Below are 27,251 nucleotides of genomic sequence, written 5' to 3'. Positions count from 1 at the left end.
TCTTTATTTATGAACATTTCAGGACACAGCGAGTGTTCTTAGAAGTCTTTCAAGTTGCCAGCAAACAATAAGGACTGCGTCCTCAGGACACCACCATTTTCTTTATTTACGAACAATTCCGGACACCGCAAGTGTTCTTAGAACACTTTCAAGTTGCCAGCGAGCAATACGGACTGCGTCCTCAGGACACCCCATTTTGTTTAATTACGAACATTTCAGGACACCGCAAGTGTTCTTAAAACACTATCAACTTATCTACGAACAAAACGGACAGGCATACCATTCTCAGGACACCCCCATTTTATTTATTTATGAACATTTCAGGACACCGTGTTCTCAAAACCTGCCAGCAAACAATACGGACAGCGTCCTCAGGACACCCCCATTTTGCGAATTTACGAACATTTCAGACCACCGCGAGTGTTCTTAGAACACTTTCAAGTTGTCAGCAAACAATAGGGACAGCGTCCTCAGGACACCCCCATTTTGTGTATTTATGAACATTTCAGGGCACCGCGAGTGTTCTTAGAACACTATCAACTTATCTACGAACAAAACGGACAGGCATACCGCTCTCAGGACACACCCATTTTATTTATTTACGAACATTTCAGGACAATGCGTTCTCAAAACTTGCCAGCAAACAATACGGACAGCGTCCTCAGGACACCCCCATTTTGTTTATTTACCAACATTTCAGAACACTGCGAGTACTCTTAGAACACTTTCAGCTTGCCAGCGAATAATACGGACAGCGTCGTCAGGACACCCCCATTTTGTTTATTTATGAACATTTCAGGACCCCGCGAGTGTTCGTAGAATACTTTCAACTTGCCAGCAAACAATACGGACAGCGTCCTCAGGACACCCCCATTTTCTTTATTTACGAACATTTCAGGACACCGCAAGTGTTCTTAGAACATTTTCAACTTACTAGCGAACAATACGGACAGCGTCCTCAGGACACACCCATTTTGTTTATTTACGAACATTTCACTACACCGCGAGTGTTCGTAGAATACTTTCAAGTGGCAAGCACACAATACGGACTGCGTCCTCAGGACACCACCATTTTCTTTATTTACGAACATTTCAGGACACCGCGAGTGTTCTTAGAACACTTTCAACTTGCCAGCGAAAAATATGGACAGCGTCCTCAGGACACCTCCATTTTGTTTATTTACGAACATTTCCGGACACCGCAAGTGTTCTTAGAACACTTTCAAGTTGCCAGTGAGCAATACGGACTGCGCCCTCGGGACACCCCATTTTGTTTAATTACGAACATTTCAGGACACCGCAAGTGTTCTTAGAACACTATCAACTTATCTACGAACAAAACAGACAGGCATACCGTTCTCAGGACACCCCCATTTTATTTATTCATGAACATTTCAGTACACCGCGTTCTCAAAACTTGCCAGCAAACAATACGGACAGCGTCCTCAGGACACCTCCATTTTGCGAATTTACGAACATTTCAGGACACCGCGAGTGTTCTTAGAACACTTTCAACTTACCAGCGAACAATACGCACAGCGTCCTCAGGATGCCCCCATTTTGTTTATTTACCAACATTTCAGTACACCGCGAGTGTTCTTAGAACACTTTCAACTTACCAGCGAACAATACGGACAGCGTCCTCAGGATGCCCCCATTTTGTTTATTTACGAACATTTCAGTACACCGCGAGTGTTCTTAGAACACTTTCAACTTGCCCGCGAACACTACGGACAGAGTCCTCAGGACACCCCCATTTTGTTTATTTACAAACATTTCAGCACACCACGTTCTCAAAACTTGCCAGCGAACAATACGGACAGCGTCCTCAGGACACCCCCATTTTGTTTATTTACGAACTTTTCAGAACACCGCAAGTACTCTTAGAATACTTTCAGCTTGCCAGCGAGCAATACGGACAGCGTCCTCAGGACACCCCCATTTTGTTTATTTACGAACATTTCCGGACACTGCGAGTGTTCTTAGAACACTATCAACTTATCTACGAACAAAATGGACAGGCATACCGTTCTCAGGACACCCCCCTTTTGTTTATTTATGAACATTTCAGGACACCGCGAGTGTTCGTAGAATACTTTCAAGTTGCCAGCAAACAATACGGACAGCGTCCTCAGGACACCCCCATTTTGTTTATTTACGAACTTTTCAGAACACCGCAAGTACTCTTAGAATACTTTCAGCTTGCCAGCGAACAATACGGACAGCGTCCTCAGGACACCCCCATTTTGTTTATTTACAAACATTTCAGGACACCGCGAGTGTTCTTAGAACACTTTCAACTTGCCAGCTAACAATATGGGCAGCGTCCTCAGGACACCCCCATTTTGTTTATTTACGAACATTTCAGGATACTGCGAGTGTTCTTAGAACACTATCAACTTATCTACGAACAAAATGGACAGGCATACCGTTCTCAGGACACCCCCATTTTGTTTATTTATGAACATTTCAGGACACCGCGAGTGTTCTTAGAAGTCTTTCAAGTTGCCAGCAAACAATACGGACTGCGTCCTCAGGACACCACCATTTTCTTTATTTACGAACAATTCCGGACACCGCAAGTGTTCTTAGAACACTTTCTAGTTGCCAGCGAGCAATACGGACTGCGTCCTCTGGACACCCCATTTTGTTTAATTACGAACATTTCAGGACACCGCGTTCTCAAAACTTGCCAGCAAACAATACGGACAGCGTCCACAGGACACCCCCATTTTGTGAATTTTTGAACATTTCAGGACACTGCGAGTGTTCTTAGAACACTTTCAAGTTGCCAGCAAACAATACGGACAGCGTCCTCAGGACACCCCCATTTTGTGTATTTATGAACATTTCAGGGCACCGCGAGTGTTCTTAGAACACTATCAACTTATCTACGAACAAAACGGACAGGCATACCGTTCTCAGGACACACCCATTTTATTTATTTACGAACATATCAGGACAATGCGTTCTCAAAACTTGCCAGCAAACAATACGGACAGCGTCCTCAGGACACCCCCATTTTGTTTATTTACCGACATTTCAGGACACCGCAAGTGTTCTTAGAACACTTTCAACTTGCCAGCGAACAATACGGACAGCGTCCTCAGGACACCTCCATTTTGTTTATTTACGAACATTTCCGGACACCGCAAGTGTTCTTAGAAAACTTTCAAGTTGCCAGCGAGCAATACGGACTGCGTCCTCGGGACACCCCATTTTGTTTAATTACGAACATTTCAGGACACCGCAAGTGTTCTTAGAACACTATCAACTTATCTACGAACAAAACGGACAGGCATACCGTTCTCAGGACACCCCCATTTTATTTATTTATGAACATTTCAGTACACCGCGTTCTCCAAACTTGCCAGCAAACAATACGGACAGCGTCCTCAGGACACCCCCATTTTGCGAATTTACGAACATTTCAGGACACCGCGAGTGTTCTTAGAACACTTTCAACTTACCAGCGAACAATACGGACAGCGTCCTCAGGATGCCCCCATTTTGTTTATTTACCAACATTTCAGTACACCGCGAGTGTTCTTAGAACACTTTCAACTTACCAGCGAACAATACGGACAGCGTCCTCAGGATGCCCCCATTTTGTTTATTTACGAACATTTCAGTACACCGCGAGTGTTCTTAGAACACTTTCAACTTGCCCGCGAACACTACGGACAGAGTCCTCAGGACACCCCCATTTTGTTTATTAACGAACATTTCAGGACACCGCAAGTGTTCTTAGAACACTTTCAACTTGCCAGCGAACAATACGGACAGCATCCTCAGGACACCCCCATTTTATTTATTTACAAACATTTCAGCACACCACGTTCTCAAAACTTGCCAGCGAACAATACGGACAGCGTCCTCAGGACACCCCCATTTTGTTTATTTACGAACTTTTCAGAACACCGCAAGTACTCTTAGAATACTTTCAGCTTGCCAGCGAACAATACGGACAGCGTCCTCAGGACACCCCCATTTTGTTTATTTACAAACATTTCAGGACACCGCGAGTGTTCTTAGAACACTTTCAACTTGCCAGCTAACAATATGGACAGCGTCCTCAGGACACCCCCATTTTGTTTATTTACGAACATTTCAGGATACTGCGAGTGTTCTTAGAACACTATCAACTTATCTACGAACAAAATGGACAGGCATACCGTTCTCAGGACACCCCCATTTTGTTTATTTATGAACATTTCAGGACACCGCGAGTGTTCGTAGAATACTTTCAAGTTGCCAGCAAACAATACGGACAGCGTCCTCAGGACACCCCCATTTTCTTTATTTATGAACATTTCAGGACACAGCGAGTGTTCTTAGAAGTCTTTCAAGTTGCCAGCAAACAATACGGACTGCGTCCTCAGGACACCACCATTTTCTTTATTTACGAACAATTCCGGACACCGCGAGTGTTCTTAGAACACTTTCAACTTGCCAGCGAACAATACGGACAGCGTCCTCAGGACACCCCCATTTTGTTTATTTACGAACATTTCCGGACACCGCAAGTGTTCTTAGAACACTTTCAAGTTGCCAGCGAGCAATACGGACTGCGTCCTCGGGACACCCCATTTTGTTTAATTACGAACATTTCAGGACACCGCAAGTGTTTTTAGAACACTATCAACTTATCTATGAACAAAACGGACAGGCATACCGTTCTCAGGACACCCCCATTTTATTTATTTATGAACATTTCAGTACACCGCGTTCTCCAAACTTGCCAGCAAACAATACGGACAGCGTCCTCAGGACACCCCCATTTTGCGAATTTACGAACATTTCAGGACACCGCGAGTGTTCTTAGAACACTTTCAACTTACCAGCGAACAATACGGACAGCGTCCTCAGGATGCCCCCATTTTGTTTATTTACCAACATTTCAGTACACCGCAAGTGTTCTTAGAACACTTTCAACTTACCAGCGAACAATACAGACAGCGTCCTCAGGATGCCCCATTTTGTTTATTTACGAACATTTCAGTACACCGCGAGTGTTCTTAGAACACTTTCAACTTGCCTGCGAACACTACGGACAGAGTCCTCAGGACACCCCCATTTTGTTTATTTACGAACATTTCAGGACACTGCAAGTGTTCTTAGAACACTTTCAACTTGCCAGCGAACAATACGGACAGCATCCTCAGGACACCCCCATTTTATTTATTTACAAACATTTCAGCACACCACGTTCTCAAAACTTGCCAGCGAACAATACGGACAGCGTCCTCAGGACACCCCCATTTTGTTTATTTACGAACTTTTCAGAACACCGCAAGTACTCTTAGAATACTTTCAGCTTGCCAGCGAACAATACCGACAGCGTCCTCAGGACACCCCCATTTTGTTTATTTACAAACATTTCAGGACACTGCGAGTGTTCTTAGAACACTTTCAACTTGCCAGCTAACAATATGGGCAGCGTCCTCAGGACACCCCCATTTTGTTTATTTACGAACATTTCAGGATACTGCGAGTGTTCTTAGAACACTATCAACTTATCTACGAACAAAATGGACAGGCATACCGTTCTCAGGACACCCCCATTTTGTTTATTTATGAACATTTCAGGACACCGCGAGTGTTCGTAGAATACTTTCAAGTTGCCAGCAAACAATACGGACAGCGTCCTCAGGACACCCCCATTTTCTTTATTTATGAACATTTCAGGACACAGCGAGTGTTCTTAGAAGTCTTTCAAGTTGCCAGCAAACAATACGGACTGCGTCCTCAGGACACCACCATTTTCTTTATTTACGAACAATTCCGGACACCGCAAGTGTTCTTAGAACACTTTCAAGTTGCCAGCGAGCAATACGGACTGCGTCCTCAGGACACCCCATTTTGTTTAATTACGAACATTTCAGGACACCGCAAGTGTTCTTAGAACACTATCAACTTATCTACGAACAAAACGGACAGGCATACCGTTCTCAGGACACCCCCATTTTATTTATTTATGAACATTTCAGGACACCGCGTTCTCAAAACTTGCCAGCAAACAATACGGACAGCGTCCACAGGACACCCCCATTTTGCGAATTTTTGAACATTTCAGGACACTGCGAGTGTTCTTAGAACACTTTCAAGTTGCCAGCAAACAATACGGACAGCGTCCTCAGGACACCCCCATTTTGTGTATTTCTGAACATTTCAGGGCACCGCGAGTGTTCTTAGAACACTATCAACTTATCTACGAACAAAACGGACAGGCATACCGTTTTCAGGACACACCCATTTTATTTATTTACGAACATATCAGGACAATGCGTTCTCAAAACTTGCCAGCAAACAATACGGACAGCGTCCTTAGGACACCCCCATTTTGTTTATTTACCAACATTTCAGAACACCGCGAGTACTCTTAGAACACTTTCAGCTTGCCAGCGAATAATACGGACAGCGTCCTCTGGACACCCCCATTTTGTTATTTATGAACATTTCAGGACCCCGCGAGTGTTCTTAGAACACTTTCAAGTTGCCAGCGAGCAATACGGACAGCGTCCTCAGGACACCCCCATTTTTTTTATTTACGAACATTTCAGGACACTGCGATTGTTCTTAGAACACTTCCAACTTACCAGCGAACAATACGGACAGCGTCCTCAGGACACCCCATTTTGTTTATTTACGAACATTTCAGGACATCGCGAGTGTTCTTAGAACACTTTCAGCTTGCCAGCGAACAATACGGACAGCGTCCTCAGGACACCCCCAATTTGTTTATTTACGAACATTTCAAAACACCGCAAGTGTTCTTAGAACTCTATCAACTTATCTACGAGCAAAACGGACAGGTATACCGTTCTCAGGACACCCCCATTTTATTTATTTAGGAACATTTCAGGACACCGCATTCTCAAAACTTGCCAGCGAACAATACGGACAGCGTCCTCAGGACACCCCCATTTTGTTTATTTACAAACATTTTAGAACACCGCGAGTACTCTTAGAACACTTTCAGCTTGCCAGCGAACAATACGGACAGCATTCTCAGGACACCCCCATTTTGTTTATTTACGAACATTTCAGGTCACCGCAAGTGTTCTTAGAACACTTTCAAGTTGCCAGCAAACAATACAGACAGCGTCCTCAGGACACCCCCATTTTGTGTATTTACGAACATTTCAGGACACTTCGAGTGTTCTTAGATCACTATCAACTTATCTATGAACAAAACGGAGAGGGATACCTTTCTCAGGACACCCCCATTTTATTTATTTATGAACATTTCAGGACAATGCGAGTGTTCTTAGAACAATTTCAACTTACCAGTGAACAATACGGACAGCGTCCTCAGGACACCCCCAACTTGTTTACTTAAGGACATTTCAGGACACCGCAAGTGTTCTTAGAACAGTTTCAGCTTGCTTGCGAACAACACGGACACATATTGCGTCCTCAGAATACACACATTCAGTTTATTTAGAACATTTCAAGGGAGGAGGGAACTCACTGCCCTGTCAGGCACTCCTATGGGCAGTTTGGATAGACGCAAACTTCATGGGGCCTAATCTAGTGGTGAGCCCTGGTCTGTGGTGTTGGATGTTGAGGAGATGATGCCCGGCTCCACTTGGAAAAGAATGACTAATGCAGAGATGTTGAAATTTGTACTCTGTGATTTAGTAAATTTACTCCATGCAAACTTCTTATTATTAAAAAAATGTTGTTTATTAGGATGCAGCCCACTAAATAGTGCCTCCGTGCTGGGCTCTCGTAATGAACTGAAGAAAAAGGACCTAGGCTGATAAGCCATCGGTGAGGGCCGCACACCTGTAATTACCACGAATGGTTAAATGTTTTATATTATACTTTGTCAAAAAATATCTAATGAAGTGTCGAACACAGTTGAAAATGATTTTGAAATTATTCTCTTTAATCCACTGCTATGTGAATTAATAAAAGCTTTTCATTGGTTAAGAATCACCAATTTGTAATTTGCTGTTTTGTAGGCACACAATAACCCTGTGGCTAATGCATTTCGGAAAACCTAGTTTCTTCAGAGTAGTATAGTAAATCTATTCAGGATTACTTAAATTGTTCTACCATCATCAAAAGAATCAAAAATTATACATTCATATTCCAATAGACGTATTACAAGAATGAACATTGAAAAATACAGGGTACCACCAGGGGACAAAAACGATTGACAAATAACACGTAAAGAGAAAGAGAAAACAACATATGCCACTGTTAGTGACTTGTGTAAAAATACTTGTAAATTTATGCAAGATCCATATTCAACTTATTCATTGCGCACTCATAATGTAATAATGAAACTTGATAATGATGAAATTTGTTCCACGTGTTATTACAATTACAATTTTCTGTGTTGCAGGTTGCTTGGCATTTCAGTGTAATCTTTTCTCCTGTGTATGGATGTACCACTGTACCTCCTTTTATTATGCTGTTACAATTCCCACAGTTTAAGCATGGGTAAGTTCCAGTTCTTTTTGTTACTGTGCTTCTTCTGGGTGTGTCTTCTCGTGTGTTAACAAGTAGGTCTCTCAGGTTGTTTCATCTTTGGTACGCAAATATTGGTGGAGCAGAAAAAAGATCTTTGGTTCTTTCATCTTTAGTCAGTATTTGCCAATGTTTATTTATGCATCTCTTGATTTGTGTACTCTGAGTAGAAAATCTTGATACGTATACCAATGATGGTGACGTTGGTTTGCTTTTTGGCATGAGGATACTGGCTCTTGTTTTTGTCGCTACCTTCTCTGTTGCTGTTAGTATATCCTCTTCATGGTATCCCTGATCTTCAAGCTTCTTGCTCAATTTAATTAACTCTTGTTCAAACTCACTTTGATTATCCTTTTGAGACGCAACATCTGACCATAGGGCAAATTCCGTAGTGTGTATTGTGGATGAAAGCTCATCCGATGTAGTAAATTGTTTCTATCTGTTGGTTTGGTGAATAATGATGTTTTAATCTGTTGATTATGTACATTGACTTGAATGTGCAGGTAATGAATTCCAGGATTCTCTATCTTGAAGGTGAATTGTATTCGATGGTCTATCCTGTTGATGTACTGAAGAAACTCATCTAGCGACTCCCTCGTGTCTTGCCATATGCATAAAATATTGTCGATGTATCATATCCACAATTTTATTTTGTCTTTCCACTCTGTTTTTTGTAGAATATGTGACATTTCAAATTGGTACATAAAGCAGTTTGCGTAAGACGGTGCCATAGTTGCACCCATGGCATGTTCCATTTCAGCAAAAAAAACGTAATTTCAATTTTCTGGTTAATTTGTGAAGTTCGACCTTGGTACTGAATAGGTTAGTGCCAAACGTAGGTACACATTTCAAACCCTTCTGTAGTACTCGTTCTTCTTGTTGGCTCAAAATTTGGTTTGAGATGTTAACCACTAAGTTGTGCGACTTTGGAATCTCGTCTGTACTCCTGGTCCTTTTCCTCTTCCCCCTCCTCGTTCACTTGCGTTTGGGTACACAGTTAGACTGGTATCTTTTGTCAATCACGTACCGGAAGGGTGCTCCGCACCTTAGCAACAATTAATATTTTACACACTTACATTTTGCATGAGTGATAGAGATTGGACGGTTCAGATATATACATTTTTTTCAAGTATCTCCTGTCTTTGAACATATCATCACCTACGAGTATTACTCACTCACACAGGCACTGACTAGCATACCATGCAACACCATAACTTTATTCCACACTCCGTAGCATTCACGCATCATACACGTACCCCGTCACTCAATTATTGAGAGTAATTGTAGCATATTTTGCACATATACTAATTACAACTATAACTGGTCTTTAGGCACCTGACACCCACCATCTAGTTGATTAACAGATTACAGAGACAGAGCACAGTAATTTGCATTAAGCACCAGAGAGATGCCCACACCAATATGGCCATCAGGCTCGACTGCGAGCGGCCATTTTAAATATGCATATTGCCTAGACAACGCTTTACTTTTCTGTGACACCCGGGACTGGTAGCAGCTCGGAAGGAAAGGCACGAAAGGATCGCTTTACCGATAACAAAGCTCTTTAGGTAAGCAATATGAAATAATAAGAACCAAGAGCAGCAGTGCTCCTTATCAGCACAAACACGTTAAAGCATGCGTTCGACTCATACTATTTAACCTTTTTTCAGCGTTACACAAACGCATCCGACAACGCTGACCAGCACCGCTAATCGCGCCTGGGATACAGAAGCACTGGCAGGTTAGTGCACGCATACGACATAAGGAAGAACAGATATATATAACATTTGGTGAGAGCCGACAATGTTTAGTTTAACTACCAGCGTGATGAAATACAGATTGAGTAGACAAAATGTATAATGATCCTTAAAACCACTGAGAAGATTGGGTAGATGGTTCTCTATGCTGTAATAACACGTGGAACAAGTTTCATAATTATCAAGTTTCGTTATTACATTATGAGTGCGCAATGAATAAGTTAAATATGGATCTTGCATAAATTTACAGGTATTTTTACACAAGTCACTAACAGCAGCATATGTTGTTTTCTCTTTCTCTTTACATGTTATTTGTCAATCGTTTTTGTCTCCTGTGGGTACCCTGTATTTTTCAATGTTCTTGCAATACGTCTATTGGAATATGAATGTATAATTTTTGATTCTTTTGATGATGGTAGAACAATTTAAGTAATCCTGAATAGATATACCCAGCTCTGAAGAAGGAAACTAGGTTTTCCGAAATGCATTGGCCACAGGGTTATCGTTTGCCTACAAAACAGCAAATTACAAATTGGTGATTCTTCACCAATGACAAGCTTTTATTAATTCACATAGCAGTGGATTAAAGAGAATAATTTCAAAATAATTTTCAACTGTGTTTGACTCTTCATTAGATATTTTTTGACAAAGTATAATATAAAACATTTAACCATTCGTGGTAATTACAGGTGTGCGGCCCGCACCGATGGCTAATCAGCCTAGGTCCTTTTTCTTTAATGCAGAGATGTTGCCATCAACCAGCTGGCCAGGGTAGTGCAAGGGGGGAGGGAACTCACTGCCCCGTCAGGCGCTCCTATGGGCAGGTTAGATAGATGCAAACTGCATGGGGCCTAATCTAGGGGTGAGCCCAGGTCTGTGTTGTTGGATGTAGAGGAGATGATGCCCGGGTCCACCTGCAAAAAAATGCCAGCTGCATGTCTGGAACGGCGGACCCCCATTGCAGAGCACTCTGGACATCTTCAGCACATCACCACAAGTTCCAAAGAGAGAATCACCCTCCCTGCCTCCAGCACACTCTGACCTTGAAATAGAACAGCCCCCAACAGCTAAAGACACCCAAAACCACACAGCAGACTCTGCAGAGAGGGACACCTCTCCTATCCGGCACCCTCATTGAAAAGGTGTCCGGCAGGGATGGTGTCAAGGCCTTTCAGATTTTAATAACGAAAAGTGCCTCGAGCCTCAAGGGGCCGACAGCATCTTTCAGCATATTGCCAGTCAGAAGTCTCGCAAAACAGCAATATATTACCTTTTCCATTACAAACTTTGTTTGCTGGAGCCCTTTCAGCTGGCACCGCTCCATTGGTTGAAATAAAGTGTTGTCGCTGTGTTGCCTACCAACACTGGTTCTTGCACATCAGTCGCTCCCTTGCTATAAATTTATAGATAGGTTGAAAGGGTTTGGTGCCCTAGGACCGCATTAGAGCCTTCCAATCTTTTCAAATGAAGGAGGTCACAAGCCTCAGAAGGGGGCCCAGCAACTGCCCCCATAATGCCAGTCAGGAGTCAAACAACATGGCAATGCATTTCTTTTTACATTACTTACATTATAGGGCTTACAGTTAGCACTTTGCAGCGCTTGCCCTATAAGCCAGACACAGCATGGGAGAGTTGTAAGGAAGAAGTCAGCACGGTGAGGCATGATTACTATAGGTAGCAGAGGCAGACAAAGCAGACCTTCAGTGGGCACAACCTTGCTGTTGGAATCATTGGCACAGCATGGGAGTGATGCACGGACGAAAGGAGCATAGCAAGGCAAAAGTGCAACAAACTGTAATGATGCATGGAAAGCAGTGCTGCCGAGGTGAGCAGGGGTTGTGCATAAATCATTGTTACAGCATGGGGGCGATTCAGGGACGACCGTTGCAGAGAAAGGCAAGGGTGCTACAAGGTAAAGGGTGGAAATATGCAGTTGGGGCAGAGCTGAAGTGGGAATATGGGTTTTGTATGGACCAGTTCTGCTGCAGATGGACGATGAAGGTAAAATACAAGCACAGCAAGACAGGGCTACTGCAGCACACAGGGTGGTCTGGACTTACATCTGCTTCCAGTCCCTGGCAGGCTGTGCTGCTCTTTCCCATGACTGGCTTCTGAACAGATGCCTGTATCATGAAATGTTTCTGGTTGCCCCTGGGCTTACTGCTTGCCTCAGCCACTGATGAACTGGACTGTACTGTACAATTTTGCATAACTGCAGGTGTGGGTCACTCCTCATCCTTTCGAGGTCGATATGGTGAGGGATGTTTAATTTGGTAATGACAACAGCTAATATTAGTGCATGGAATAAATATATTAATTTGACACTAAGCATCACAGTCCTAAGCTACTTCCCAGCCCTATGTTGTGTTCAAAGTTTGTATTTTGGACTGGATATTGTGAAGAATTGTGAATGTGTGCCCATTGTACTGCTATGCTATGTCTCCAACCCTATGTAAAGAGAGGCTTCATTGAATGGGGCATTATTGTTCACATACAGCAAAGAGTGTGTGCTCTTACATAGAATAATAAAGCATAATTGTACTTGCCCCCTTCTTGGAGCATCCGTCTTACAAATGCAGAAACCAAAGGGTTCATCAGAAAAGTGTATGTTGGACTGCCGCTCTCTGCTACGCCGTTCAAACTTTTAAATGAAAGGGGCCTCGAACACAGATGTAGCGGTTGGGGGGATGTCAAGGGATTTAAAAGTGAGTTTGTCATAATCTAATCTTTCAGTTAGGTTAGCAATCTCACTGAACAAACTACAATGGCTGGCAACATCAACAAGAATGAGTGAAGGAGAGAGGGACAGGGTCGGAACAGAAAGGCAATGCTAACCAACTTTCCACAGCAGCGGCACTTGAGGAAACCCACAAGTGCATATTATCTAACACTGAGAATGCAAATTTTAAAAAAAGTGTGCATAAGAGGGAAGCATTCAGCTATCATTTCCAATGCTGACAAGTGTGTTGCAGCATTGTTTATTTCTTAATGTTTTGAAAATAGGTTGAACTTTTACTGATGTTAACAATAGGAGGTCTCTGAAAACAAAATGTGTTTTCCTCCAAACAGTTGTTCGTAGTCGGTTTTTAGGACTTCTTGCATTCTGAGGTGAAATAAAGCCAACATGAGGTTGGAAACCGTGCTTACTTCATCTATTAGGGGCACTTTCATTTGTTTCAAATTCTGTATACTTCAGTAGCAGCTTCTGCTGATAATTTGTAGTATTCTAATTTGATTTGGTGTTCTACTCGAAGGAGCAGTAGTCAGTGTAAATGTACATCTCCTATGTTGTCGGCAGCTAAACCTGTGGGGGCTGTTAGAACAGCTGAAATGTTGTTGTTTTAAGTTTTGTAGAAATGTGCTGTTTATTTTAAATAAGAACCAGCTTCACCACTTACATACAGGAGCCCATATGAGCCCATGTTTATAATGTTTACAGCTACAGCTTTTAGTTTCATGTTTAAAACCATGTTCAATGTCTTCAGTGACTTCTAGATAAATAGTGAGTTGTTCATCATTTAGCTCTGATTTGAGCGCTGACAAATCTTCTTCAGATTGTTTATTTTGATACATGGTATTTTCTACCTCAGTCATGGCTATTTCTGCTTCATTTAGAATGAGTAGTTCCCTATGTGGTTATAGGCTTCCTGTAAAATAAGGTTGACTGCACTCTGTCTTTATCTAGTTGAGCTTCAATGTGTTCCTCTTGTTGGCATTCATTGTCCAAAATTTGTTTGTATTGTTTGAAATTGACATTTGTTTCACTGCTTTCATTTGTTTTGAATGCAGTTATAAATGTGTCCTGGTCAACTTGTTCTTTTCTACAAGGTTTAAAAAGTTGCAGTAGGGCCATATAATACAGTTCTCTATGTTGCAGAGATTTAAATGATATGATAACTTAATATGATTAATTAGGTTGGGGTTGATAGGTTTGACTAGGCTTCCTTCATAAGTTGAGACTGAATATTTACCAGTCATATTATTTGGTGTGACATTGTTTTTGTAGGAGTAGTTTTGGGCTATGCCATACAGGCACATGTTTTGCAAAGCAGGACCTATGTTTGGGTAGTATGTGTCAATTCAATTATTTTTTGACAATGTCCTGGCTGTGGGGATCATTTGTGGCTATTGTTTCTATCTCTTTGTAGGATTATAGTTCTTTTTTTCCGGGATGAAGCTGAACCATGGTTTAGCCAGACAATGTGTTCAGATTTGCCATAAAGGGTGTACCTGTTAGATGGTCTGCAGCTTAGTAGCACCCTCATTCTCTATGCGAGAGCATTTTTATACCAAAGCTGCACAGTTTTTGTGCCAGTGTTTTGTCAGATGATGTGTCATCTCAGAGGTCTTTTAACACTGCTTGGTGAGATAGGATGGAACATATCTTGCAACTGCAGAAGCATTTCTGCAATGTATTATATGTCTATGTTTGCATTACACAAGAGGGCAATAGTTGTACTGTAATCATTGATGTACTTGGATGCTTCACCCCTTTTAATGTTGTATGTGTTGTAAAGTAAAGAAAAAGTATGTTTTTTTTGCATTTGCCTTTTAATATGTGTCTAACAGAAGAAATGAAGCTGTTTATTTGTCCTTTTTTGCAAACTGGTCTAGGGAGGGCAATGCAACATGTTTGTTTGTTTTTATATCTACATCAGCAGTATTTGCCACACTTAGGTTTTGGAAGTACACAATGTGTGTGCGTAGGTCACTTTCTGGTTTCTGAAGAGAGGTTGCAGGTTATGTATTTTATCAATAAACTGTAAAAAAGTGATGTCACTGTCATGGCCAAATTTGGGTTGCATCTTTTATCCACAAAAGCATGTGGATGTGTGGTGCTCCACTGGATTGATATTCTTTTCTCCAAAACAAGTGTTGCACTTCTCCGAATGGACGGGTCGTTTTATTGCAGATGAAGTGCAGCATAGCAATGAAGCGATGGTGAATGTGCCTTGTTAAATTGACAGGGTCAAGAGAACAGAATTCTCCTGGTGTTTTTAAACTTTTCCATCATTATTTTGGTTTGCAGTGTGTAATAATTTTTTCAAGTCATCCCATGCATACTCTGCACAGCTTAAAGTAACAAACCATGTGGCAGGGCCTTGGGTCCTTAGCATACAATGTACATCAGCGTGACATTGGAACAAGTATTCTTTTGTACCACACATGTTTGCCAATAGATTTGTAAAAAATTAGAGCCTTTTTTTAATGTGTGTACCACTCCTTAACATAGAGTTGCTAGTTCACTTTTGAACAGGAGGTAGAGAATGTATTCTACATTTTGTCTGAATCTGGGGTCTTCAGAATACATTTGTAAATTGCGATTTTATGATGCACTCATTTGTGTGGACCTTTCCTCAGATCTTTTACTTTTCCTGTAGGAAAGAGTAGAGGAAAAGAATGTGCTCCTATACTTTTTTCCATATGTTCATTGGGGATCCTTTGGCTTGATGCTTTTGACATGTTCATAATGCATCTTCATTGGTGTCTATGGAGTGTAGTGGATGAATTGTATACTGGTCTAAAATGTTGTCTGCAGTAACAGGATCTACACATTGAAAATGACCAGTTTCTGGTGATTCTTGTATCTTCTGGGTGGTTCTTTTTAAGTTTTCCTCTATGTTTATATCTTTGTAGTATTCATTGTTTTCTTTTAGATTGTGTAGGGCTTGTCTAACTTTGTTCAACTCAACTAGTTGTTGCCAGATTTGTTTGTCTTGTGTTGGTATGCCATTAACTAGTACACTCAAAGATTGATATATTGGTTAGTGTACTCCTAGAGTTTCTATATTTTCTTTACGATTCAATGGCAAATAACTGCTTTGCCAAGTATGTCCTTTAGTTACTCAGATGTAGGCAATTTTGCTGTTTTTGGCTGAAGACGCATTCTAGCTTTAATGGGTGTACAGTTTGGATTATAATGCTCTTGCACAAGTTAAGTTGTTGAGAGCAGATATTTCAGCAGATGTGTTTTGAAACGTAACTATTTCTTATTTGTATGCGTTTGTTAGTAGGTTGGTGTGTGTGAGGTTTTCGGTAATGTTTCTGAAATCACTGAATTGTCTAAGCCAACTTCAGGTCCAAAGTACTTGCTTTGGATGTGCTCTATTTTTTTAACGAGTTCTTTGGCTGTTCCATGAAGGAGAATGTTATTTACATTTTGCAGTTCCCAAACAGGACTTTTTGCATAGTATAGTTTATGCACAAGATTTGGTATAGTGGACTGATATGTTGCTAACATTTGTATGTGGTGGAAGGTGCTTTTGCAAGCATTTCCTGAAATGTAGGCTAATGAATGTACTTGCAGACCAGAGTGGCTGCACATTGGACAGGATTCCATGATTTATAAAGTTTCATTCTACTTTTGTCTTTTAGTTTGACATAGTGATTGAGGAATTGTCATAAACATTTGAAGGATTGTTACCCCCACTTTACACATTGAGCTGCATGTCCATTTTTAAAAAGGACTGTTTGTTTAGGCGAAAGGAAAATTTGGTTCAAAGTTTGTTGGGGAAGTTTTTTCTATGAGGGGATCTTTTGCCATAATGGTGTCTGCTACCATTTCATACCCTCGACCATCACTGCCTATGGCAGAGTGGTGGTGCAAATGAATAAGTAGGGACATTGTGATGCTTTGAGAAAAACAGTGTGTGTTATACCAGTGGTGTTGCGATGGGAATTGAAAGAGTGTGCATGTTACATTATTATGAGTAAGAGTGAAATAAATGTTGTTTATTTAATAATACTCTAGGCTAATATATAGTTATACTACATTGTTACAACAATAGAGAGATGAATACAATATCAATGTACTTCTTAGGATGCAAAGAGTGTTCTTTTTTCAGTAGCTGTCTTCGGCAATTTTCTTCTTTCCTGTAAAAGAAAGTTAGTATGTATATATGGTAATGGTCAAGTACTTTTAGTAAGAGAGGTTGTTGTTTATGTAGGTAGGAGGAATTATTGGGAAAAAGGGTTAGTAAAGTTGTGTTATGGGTGGTGTACTAAAGTATGTTAAGTATGTTCTTAGAACGATTGGGGTAGGAGTAGTGGTGTTTGAGGGATTAGAAAGAACAGGACAGTAAGTATAAAGGTCCATGTGTCGGTTATTTTAGTGCTGCTGATTTTAATTGTACAAGTGCTGTGTTTGTGGGGAATACATTTGTAATCTGCTGCAGTGTTTCTTTTTAAAATAGAAAAAGTGTGGTCTAGTGGTAATGCAATGGCGGATTGTTGTTGCAGCAGTATTTGCTGCCTTATTGTATAGGTTGGAAAGGAAGAGTACTTTATATGTAAGGTGAAGTATTGTATATGGATACTTTGGCAATATACACATATGTGTGTGCAGGCAGACAATGGTGGCAGTGTAAGCGATGTAATGAGTGAGGTTGGAAAGTGTGACATGTTTATGGAATGGTAAATGCTAAGCATTTACCAATGTTTCTTTTTAGGAGCATTTCCATGTAAGTAAAAAAAAAATGCATATGTGCATTCATAGGAGCACTGTATGCAACTGTTTTGTAAAAGAAAATAAAAGCAGATGGAAAAGATGTGTAGCACATGGTGTGAGTACATTTAATATGTGGGCAGTACATGCATACTTTCCAACATAATCTATTCCAATCTGGAGGTGCTTATGTAGTTCCATTTTTTTTTTGTTTTTTTTTTACATTTTGTGACTTAAACAGAACTGGATAAACACCTACAGTTTGGAATGGGTTATGTTAGCAAGTATGCATGTGCTGCCAACATATTACACTTCCACATGTGGAAGTGCACAGTGAAGTGTGTCTGGTGTCTGCCATCCCTTTTGGTCACGGAAAACATCGTTTTTGGACTATAACAGTGGATCCATTGGTATGCTTCTTCATGGACTTGATGTACTTCTGAAGTGATCCTTCACTCTATGAGTGTTTTATTGGCTGCATTTAGTCTACTATAACACTAATTTGTGCTATATTTTATTTTATTAATAGGCTCCACCCATTTTTCTATGTGTTTCTTTAAGAAGGGGGGAACGAGCGCACCAGCGCGCTGCACTGCAGAAGTGCACAGTGAAGTTTGTCTTTGTCCGTGTGCTGCGTGCTGCGTGCTGTGTGTTGTGCATCAGGTCTTTTAGCTCTCACTTCGAGCTTCGAGCTGTTTAACCCGTTATCCCCAGACCTTGATTATTATTGTGTATCACTGTGGATCACTGTGGATCACTGTGGATCACAGCCGAGCAGAGCTGTGCATCATAACCACCTCCTGGCTAGCTCATTCCACAGTTGCCCCCACTATCCCCATTCTCAGCTATCTTGATAGAATTCAGTCCCAGTGGCTCTCATTAGCTCGCTGTCCAGTATGCTGTTTTGACACGCCGACACGTCTCTGACATGCCGTTTGGTGCTACGGTGTGGCGGCTGGGCATTACTTAGATAAAGATTTCACGTGGCTCTGGCTCTCTGTGGTAAGATTTATGAATTGTGGAATATAACTTGCGACCTTCTTGCTCTCCTGCTAAATCTGCTAAAGTTGTTAACTTCTATTGTGTTTGCTTTATTAGCATGCTTAGCATTATTGTGTATCTGCTCAGTAGTAGATAACGAATAACGAATAATTGCTTCATAAAATAAGTTCTTGAAAGCATACTAATAGATAATTACGGAAAGCAGTATTAAGATGGTAGAGCTTTGTATTTCCTAGTTTAGCCATTTTATCCATCATACCAGACGTATGTGAAAACAGTGAGACAGTGAATATTTTTATATATTTATATACATTTTTATTATTGTGTGCCATGTGTTTTCTGAATCATTGTTTGACCAATCTGAATAGTGTGTAGTCCCTGGTATAATTGGTATAACTGGTGAAAACGCAATATTGGTTTGGAAACTTAAAGAGTAGCCGTTTGCATCTCACACCCATATCTCATCCATACATTTCACGCTTGCGTGCCCATGTTGGCACTTGTTTCTGTGAGTAGCATGGATGCGTATATAAGAGTGAAATTGCCCTCCATAAAAACCTCCGCAATAGACGGATATGTATTCCAAAAATCATTTCCAACCCGAAGATAGTGCTGCCTAAGTGCAAAGAAATAACTGAATATTATAGTAAAATGCCACTAGCAGTGATGAATAAACCACCCTAGAGTCTGTAAAAGAAGCCCTGGTCACTGAACTGACAACAAATCTGGGCTGTGTAAGCTCTAAACTTCTAAGTGATGTGCTGGGTGGTCAAACACACTCCATGCCTATCATGATTAATGTGGTTTGCATGGGGAACACTGAAATTGAGCAATTGCCGAGTGAAGTGACTGGTGACATAGAGAGAAGTAATCTTGACCCCACAGCTTGAATTTTCTCATCTAGTTGCTGCGTTAATGCTCATATTGTCCATGAGCAAAATAATGGTCATGTAGTCCTAGTTCATGTTCCACCAGTAATGGGGGTGAATCCTCATATTAATATATCTGTATCATCATTGGATGACCCAGAGGTGGAATACAAAGGTTTAGATCCTGACCAATCTCTCATGGAGGTTGTATCTACCCCCATGTATTTTACCCCCCCTAGTAAACCCTGTGTCTCTCAAGCTGATGCTAATCCCTCAGATTTTCATGGTCTCACCATAACACCAGTAAAGGTTGAATGTCCCTTGCCTGAGATCTCTTTCTTTCCCTTACTTCCTATAGATACTGACTCGAACTCTGTCTTCCATTTTCCTATTACCAAGGTCATGCCCAATCCAAGTGAAACCCTGATGAAAAGCCCCAATGACACAAGAATGAACTCTGACGATATGTTCCATGCTCTCGAAAATCTGTTGACCCAGTTAATTTCTAAGTGTGAAAATCTGGAAAAGAAGATCAATATTTAATCTTTGATCATACAAAAGAACATGCGTGGATGGTGTCATGCTACATACGGTGGTGTGTCTAGTCAACCACCACCTAAAGCAAGTGCGTTGTCATGCCCGGAGATAAAAAAAAGAAGAAAAAAAAATATAGCACCGCAGCTTGCTCCTGTCCACCATGCATTTATGTATGGTGGTAGGAGTTCACGCAGGCAACATAAAATTAGTAAATTACCGAAAGCGCAAGAAGATCTAAGTAGTGTGAATGAATGTAGCCCTGCTGTTGTTCCACCACACCCAAGTGTTGTGATAAATACTCTAGTCCCGGTTTTGATACCCGTGGCTGGTGATGATGAAGTAATTTTGTCTGAAGTTATGACCGGAAATACAGCAAAAAGAATTAAACTCACTAAAACGCAACAGCAAAAGGCCCCTAAATCAAAATTAACCACACAAACAGCTTGTGCTAATTAGAACATTAATACACAACCCACCTTACCAGCAGTTTGGGCCAATCCGCAGAGCATTCCTGTAGCAAACAATAGTTTGCAAACAAGTATCAAACCTAAATTGTCTAGAATGATGATACCCGCACTTCAATTAGTGCAATTGTATCAAGAGCCTTTGCCCACCCCATTGAATAGATCAGCTGTGTTGTGCATCTTTAAGTCCATTGTAACACTAAGAGTTATCACATCTGGTGATATACGCATAGTTGACCAGGCTGAAATCAAAAATCAATTCATAACAAATCTATCTTTTGTAGTGGAAGCCTCCTTAAATTATGTCTTAAGCTTCGAAGCAGATTTCTTATGATTGGGTTATAATATCCCTGTGTTGAAATTCCGTTACATAAATCTGAAATGGTCACATCACCAAGTACACCTAATAGTGATATGCAAATAAGGCATAACTCTGATCGATCTGACTTACCTCCCACATCAGTTATGTCCAATCCTATTGCACAGAAAGGAGCCACTAATCCAAGTATTGCTTTGCTTGAACCCACAAGTCCACCGGTTACATCTTCAACTAATAATACCCCTAATGGTTATTGGCAGTGGTTACCCACGGCATTCAAGCCTCACTTCTCAGCTGAGCCACAGTGATGCAACATGGTGGATATGCTCTACTCTTGGAACATTAGAGGGCATACCGACTTGTTTGAGATTGATGGCTTGTTGAGCAAGATGAACATATTTGGTGTGGTTGCACTGCAGGAAACATGGTTGCTGGCCGAAGTCCAACTAGATGGTAGGAGTACAGTTCTCCAGACAGCTAACCAACGAGTACTGGGTCGACCAAAGGGTGGCCTTCTTGTATCTGTGCTACCTCCATGGCGGATAGTAAAATTAAAACAGTTGTCTCAGTACATTTTAGGCACTATGTTATCATTATCATCACTAGATATCATATTGATAAATGTTTATGATCCTCTGAACATGGTAATGTCACCTGTGACTAATTGGTCACCTCCCCTTAGCAGAGGAGCATACATTTAATTTTACATCTTCAGCGTTGCCCTCGAAGAAGACTAATAAGCAGGGTTAAAAATGGCATCCCATGTTAGCTGCCCATGGCATAGTAAAACTGAATGGTTTAACCCCTGGTGATCCCGATACGGCCTTTATTAGAATTGAGGGTCGATTGGCGTCAACAATTGATTATGCACTCTCAAATACAAATGGGCTAGTCTATATAAAGGAAATGAGCATGGTCGTTAGATACGAAAGTGATCATGTTCCGTTGGGCTGGCTTCTAAAGATGCCTAGGCAGACGAATACTGCTATTGATTATGATGGAAATGGCCAATTATTCCTCAATGAGGGTGGGAATCGCATTTGATGGCATCAGTGTAATATTGACCATGCAAATACTGTGGTGTCCGCATTGTTACCTCGCTTCATACAGACCGGTTCTAGTGGGGAGAACGAAGCTGAGGTTATGCTGTTTAACTTCTCAGATATTATGTTGGCAATTAGAGAAAAGGAAGTTGAAAGACAGTCATACGCTAGTTGCGCTGAACATTCTCACATACCAACTAAGCGACGTGATGGCTTTGATCCAGCTAATAGCGAAGCTAAAAGAAAGATGCAAATAGAAATACAAACTATTCTAACAGAGAATGCCCCCAGCATATCTTCATTGGTTGTCCCCTCCTTAATTAAAACAGCTAAAAGGAACTATAAAAAATGCTTAGCGCAACATAAGTTAGCATGTGGAGCTAAATTATGACAACAAATCGCTGAGAAGGCTAAAACCAGTAATTCTGTTGGTATATGGCAACTGCTTCAACATTCACAACCACGTCCTGTAACTATTAACTGCATAACTGAAGAACAATGGTGCAGTCATATAAGTAGCACCTTGGGTGCTAATGAGGACATACTCAAAATTCCATCCGAGCATTGGGTCTGTCGAGCAACCATATCAGACATATTAGCAATCATCATAAAGATGTTGGCATGACATCTTTTCATAATGAGTACATTACATTTGACATTGTCAACATTTTCTGGTGAGATGGAGTCCATCTAAACTGATGTGGGCAATCTGCTTTTTCTGTAAAATTTTCAAAATGCATTGAATCAGTTTTCGTGAGCACATAAAGTGTGGATTCAAGTATTCGTTAAAGTTGCATTAAATAAAAAGGAAAAATACACAACAAAATATCAAGCACGTTTTGTGAAAGTTACAAAAAATAATGACGTTGTGTAGAATCTTTGTTGGTTTAGTATTTAAAACAAAATAATGAAAACACATATGAAAGTTAAAAAGAGAAAAAAAGGTTATTTTAAGAGCCACAATTTTTGCATAAAAACAATTAAAATGATTTTCATTTCTCCACACCATGCTGGAAATGTTTTAGGGTCTGCAGTCTACCACATTGTCCGTGAACTATGCATGCTGCAAATGGACCTGTGACTTTTTTTCTCACTTCTATTTTTTAATGTGAAAGATGGCTCCTATAGGAAGCATTTTTGTTGTTGTATTTTTTGGGGCTTTTTTGTGTTTTTTTCCAGGAGAGGCAAGGTAAGGTGGGGGAGGGAAGGTAGGGAAGGGGCAACAACCATAGGGACAGAGGGGCAGGTGGACAGAGGAAGATGTTGGGTGGGCCTTAAATTTAAGGTAAGAGGGCACTGTTTCTCGTGCTTCTTGACCGCAGCCTCAAAAGCATGCCGGAACTGCTCCCCGTACAGATTGGTGCATCACAGTACATACATAGTACTGTGACCATTGCAAGGTAAGTGTAAATAGTGTTATGTTTGAAATGTGAGGCAGCTGCTGCGATCCTCTGCCCCAATGTACTATCCTTTGTGGTAACACAAGCAGTTGAAGAAGATGGGGTAGACGATGTCAACCTACTTTTCCCTGAGAAAGGTACTACCTTCCTCAGAGCACCAGGTGGTTAGGTTTGGTGTGGCGCCACATGGAGGTGGTCCCATAGGAATACAGCCCAGGTTTTCCGCGACTAGTGAATCTGACCTTGGCTCCATGAGCCTTCCGGACATCGCCATGCCACACCCAGGACTACTCCAGGTGATCTGTAACACTTTGCATGTTCCCCTGTCCAGGCCCACCATATGGTGATGGTGGTGGTGGGAGTTGCTGGGGAGGAGGAAGGGTCATAACAAATGCCATTTTCAGCAAGATTGCAGCTCTCCCTAGTAGCTTTCCAAAGCATATGCTCTCTCATGGATAGCCAGATTGGGAATGAGGAAAAGTGATGGGTCTGTCACTTCAGAGGAGCTGCATGTGGACTGCACAACTGTCCGCAGACTACCAGGTCACAAATAGCCTTGGAGAGTTGTACAAAGTAGCCAGATCAACCATAAATGGGTCGAGGACTCTGGAAGGGTAAACGTTCAACTTGAAACACCCTAGATTGGTTGAAAATACAGTTTAAAAATGTGTGCAGATGCATACACTGTCTGCACACACACCATTTCACTGCGCAGGTTCTGTCACATGATGTCCGATGACGTCCGCGGCTCTGATGGCCATCTGCAGACACCCATCAGGCAGGAATCACAGAGCACATGCGCACAAGTGTCCGTAGAACAGGTGCGTTGTCTGCGTACTAATTAAAAGTGCATCATGCGAAACTGGACATGTATAAAAAATAAATGTAGTTATGAAAGGGATGGCGTATCAGAATGAGAATTAGGGATTTCTGTACAATAATGATCAGCGGAGGAAGGGAGTGAGGGTTCCTCAACGTGTCTCATTTACATTTTGGGAATTTGATGAGGATCATTGCTGGGGAAAAGGGGGACAGGTGCAAGAAGGACAGTGATAAATGTTATGACATGATTTCTGACTTAATGTAAATGTTCCTTAAAGTAATTAAGAACCAATTTTGTAGACCTGTTCATGATTTGTTTATGTACATTATGTAAATTTTTTGATTCGCGGAAATGAGTATAATTTAATTGGGGTGTGGTTTCTTCATGAACACTTTGTACTGTAAGAAAAAAGAAATTACATTATTTTCTATATTAAAAGATGTATTGTATACCATTAGAGATGTTATCATCACAATTTTTTTCTTTTTGGGAGTTCTCCTTAAACGACTGAAGTGTGCTTGCCATTTCTGTCAAAATGAAAAAAAAATGCTTTTTCCTTAGAATACATGTTTAAATAATGAATGGTAATAATAAAGAAATAAATACAGTGTACTTATTGTTTGGTGAGAGATTGTTTTAGAATAAGCGCTTGGTCACTCTCTATGAACAGTTGTATTGAAGTGATAATATGAGGTGTATAGTTATGGTTTATGTTTGGTGCATTCCATTATGTTGTGTGTCATGTGTAATGATTTGTACAAAAAGGTATGTTTGGGTGTAGTACATATAAGTCATATGTACATGTGTTTGTTGGTTGATGGGTAAAACATTTTCTGGCATTTGTGAATGCTACCTGATTTCAGCAGACTAACATGCTGTCCTTGAAGTCTACAACTGCTACATTGGGGATCAGTGCAATATAAGGAACTTGTATCAAATTAAGGGTGCACTGGTAAAAACCTATGAAATTCAGTGATGTCATCAATGGCATTTGTGATGTCCTGGGTGTTAGCACAGTGGTGGCACGAGGCCTTAGGCCATAGGCTGTGCTACCAAGAGTCTTGGCCCTAGCCACAACCACTGCAGCATAATACAGCGATGCACTCAACATTTTGACAGTGGCATATGGATTGCATAAATATGTGTATAGAATTCAATTTGCAGATTAGAAAGAAGTATGATAACAATAATTGTATACTCACTGTATGTATTGTTGAGGCCCTGTGCATCTTTTTTTGCATGCACTGCAGAATACTGTTCAAGCGCCAATAGTAGATTTGCCTAATGTTGTATGTGGAAATGCAGGATAAATCGTTGTTTCATTGTCTGTGGTAAAAGAACACATAATATGTTAAAGTAAGTACTTAGCAATGTCGTATTGCATTGCATTTTAGACTTCAGTGCACTTTGTGGACCCTCATAACTAGTACTTCACAAGTTCTATGCTTTAAAAAAGAGTACTGTGCAATGTGCTCAGTTCCTATGTTTTTTCACATAATCATTGGGTCCATGCAGGATTAAAAACAACCCTTCTATATTCATTTGTTGTTATGTGGAACACTCTGCTTCAGTGACGTGTGCACTGCTTACAGTCATGTTAAGGTGCATATCTATGTGGTACCATGGTTGTAGTTAGATACCAGTTGGCGTATGGCAACTGTTTATTTGTTTTGTCTTTTTAGCAGTATTTGTTTATGCATTTTCTTGCTTCTGATGTTTTATAAGTACTGTTTTATTGCAGAATAATATTGCAGGATTGTGGTGGTAGTCCGCAGATCTCAAATCCTACATTCAGGGCTTGTCAGCATGCTTGCTATGATATGATATGGCATTTATAACGCACCTATACACAAGTGTTTCAAGGTGCTTGGCATGGAAATGGAAGTGTACTATGGGGATTATCCCATCAGGTGTTAAGGGTGTGCTTTACAGGAAGGGAGTGTTATACTTCTTACCATTGCTGTGTTGGTTGTATGGCAAAGATGGCAGGATATTGTGTCTGGGTACTTGGTAATATGTCTGTTGCTGATCTGGAGAGGTATTCCAAATCAGGAAGTGTTTCTGCAGATTGTGGGTTTCCTGGCATGGAGGATTTCTGGTGGAGTGTGCCTGGATGAAATTTGGAGCAACTGGTTTCTCTTCGTAGAAACTTGTCTACTTTTGGTAGTCCAGTCATCTTGTTGGTGCACTGTCGAGGAGGATACTTGGGGTACATCCGTGTCCCAAGTTTGATTCCTGTTTTGAAGTCCTTTGTGGAGAGAGTAATGCAAACATTTCAATGTGCAAAGGTGGCGTTTTCTGAAATATTACCAAGAGCACTATGGAATTAGCCAAATGTTTTGAATCCCCAGCAAAATCTTTGAAGGTTGCATGTCAATAAATGTATGGGAGTAGTTATGCGGCGTGTGACTATGTTTTTTTTTCTTCCAATGACAACATTGACTGCCTTAATGTGCAGTTTTTTTATGCCAATGGAGTTTCGTTATCCATTCTGGGGAATGCTTGTTTTTTCGGAATCTGAGGGATGCTGTTGAGAGGCTGATATAAGCAGGAAAGGAAGAAAAAAAAGCAAAACAATATACATTTTTTTTTTTTGGTTGAAGCACCTTCATGAAAAGGAAATGCACATGTGATGTCATCGGTGATGTCGTAACAGACATTCCAAAGTACTAGACATTTCTGTGTCTGACATATACAGTTTCCACTTCTTATTTATTATTGAATGTAATGTATTTATGTGCTGCTTTTTGAACATGTTTAGTTTTTTTTGTGGATGATATAAAAATGTAAGATACCCCCTCAGTTTTTGGATAGTGTTGATGTTGTCTGAGTCCGTCCGCGAACAGCTGCATGGCCCGCGGATATCAGACACACTGGCGGAGGTAGGGGGTTCAGTATGTTCTATGTTATATGTATATAAACTAAGGGCATCCTAGTAAACATTTATCAAATTTACATTATCTATATATCTATATTCAGTGAAAAAACGTTGTTAGAGGAACATTATGGTTAAGTTGCGCTACTAAAAACCCATGAAATTCAGTGAAAAAAACTTTAACGGGACATTATGTTTCCACGTAAAACCGGAAAGCCTTTGAAATTTGCGATTTAT

Source organism: Ambystoma mexicanum, chromosome 5p (genome assembly GCF_040938575.1).
Source record: "Ambystoma mexicanum isolate Mex_15411 chromosome 5p, UKY_AmexF1_1, whole genome shotgun sequence".
NCBI classification, from domain to species: Eukaryota; Metazoa; Chordata; class Amphibia; order Caudata; family Ambystomatidae; genus Ambystoma; species Ambystoma mexicanum.
Note: the sequence above shows the minus strand (reverse complement) of the source record.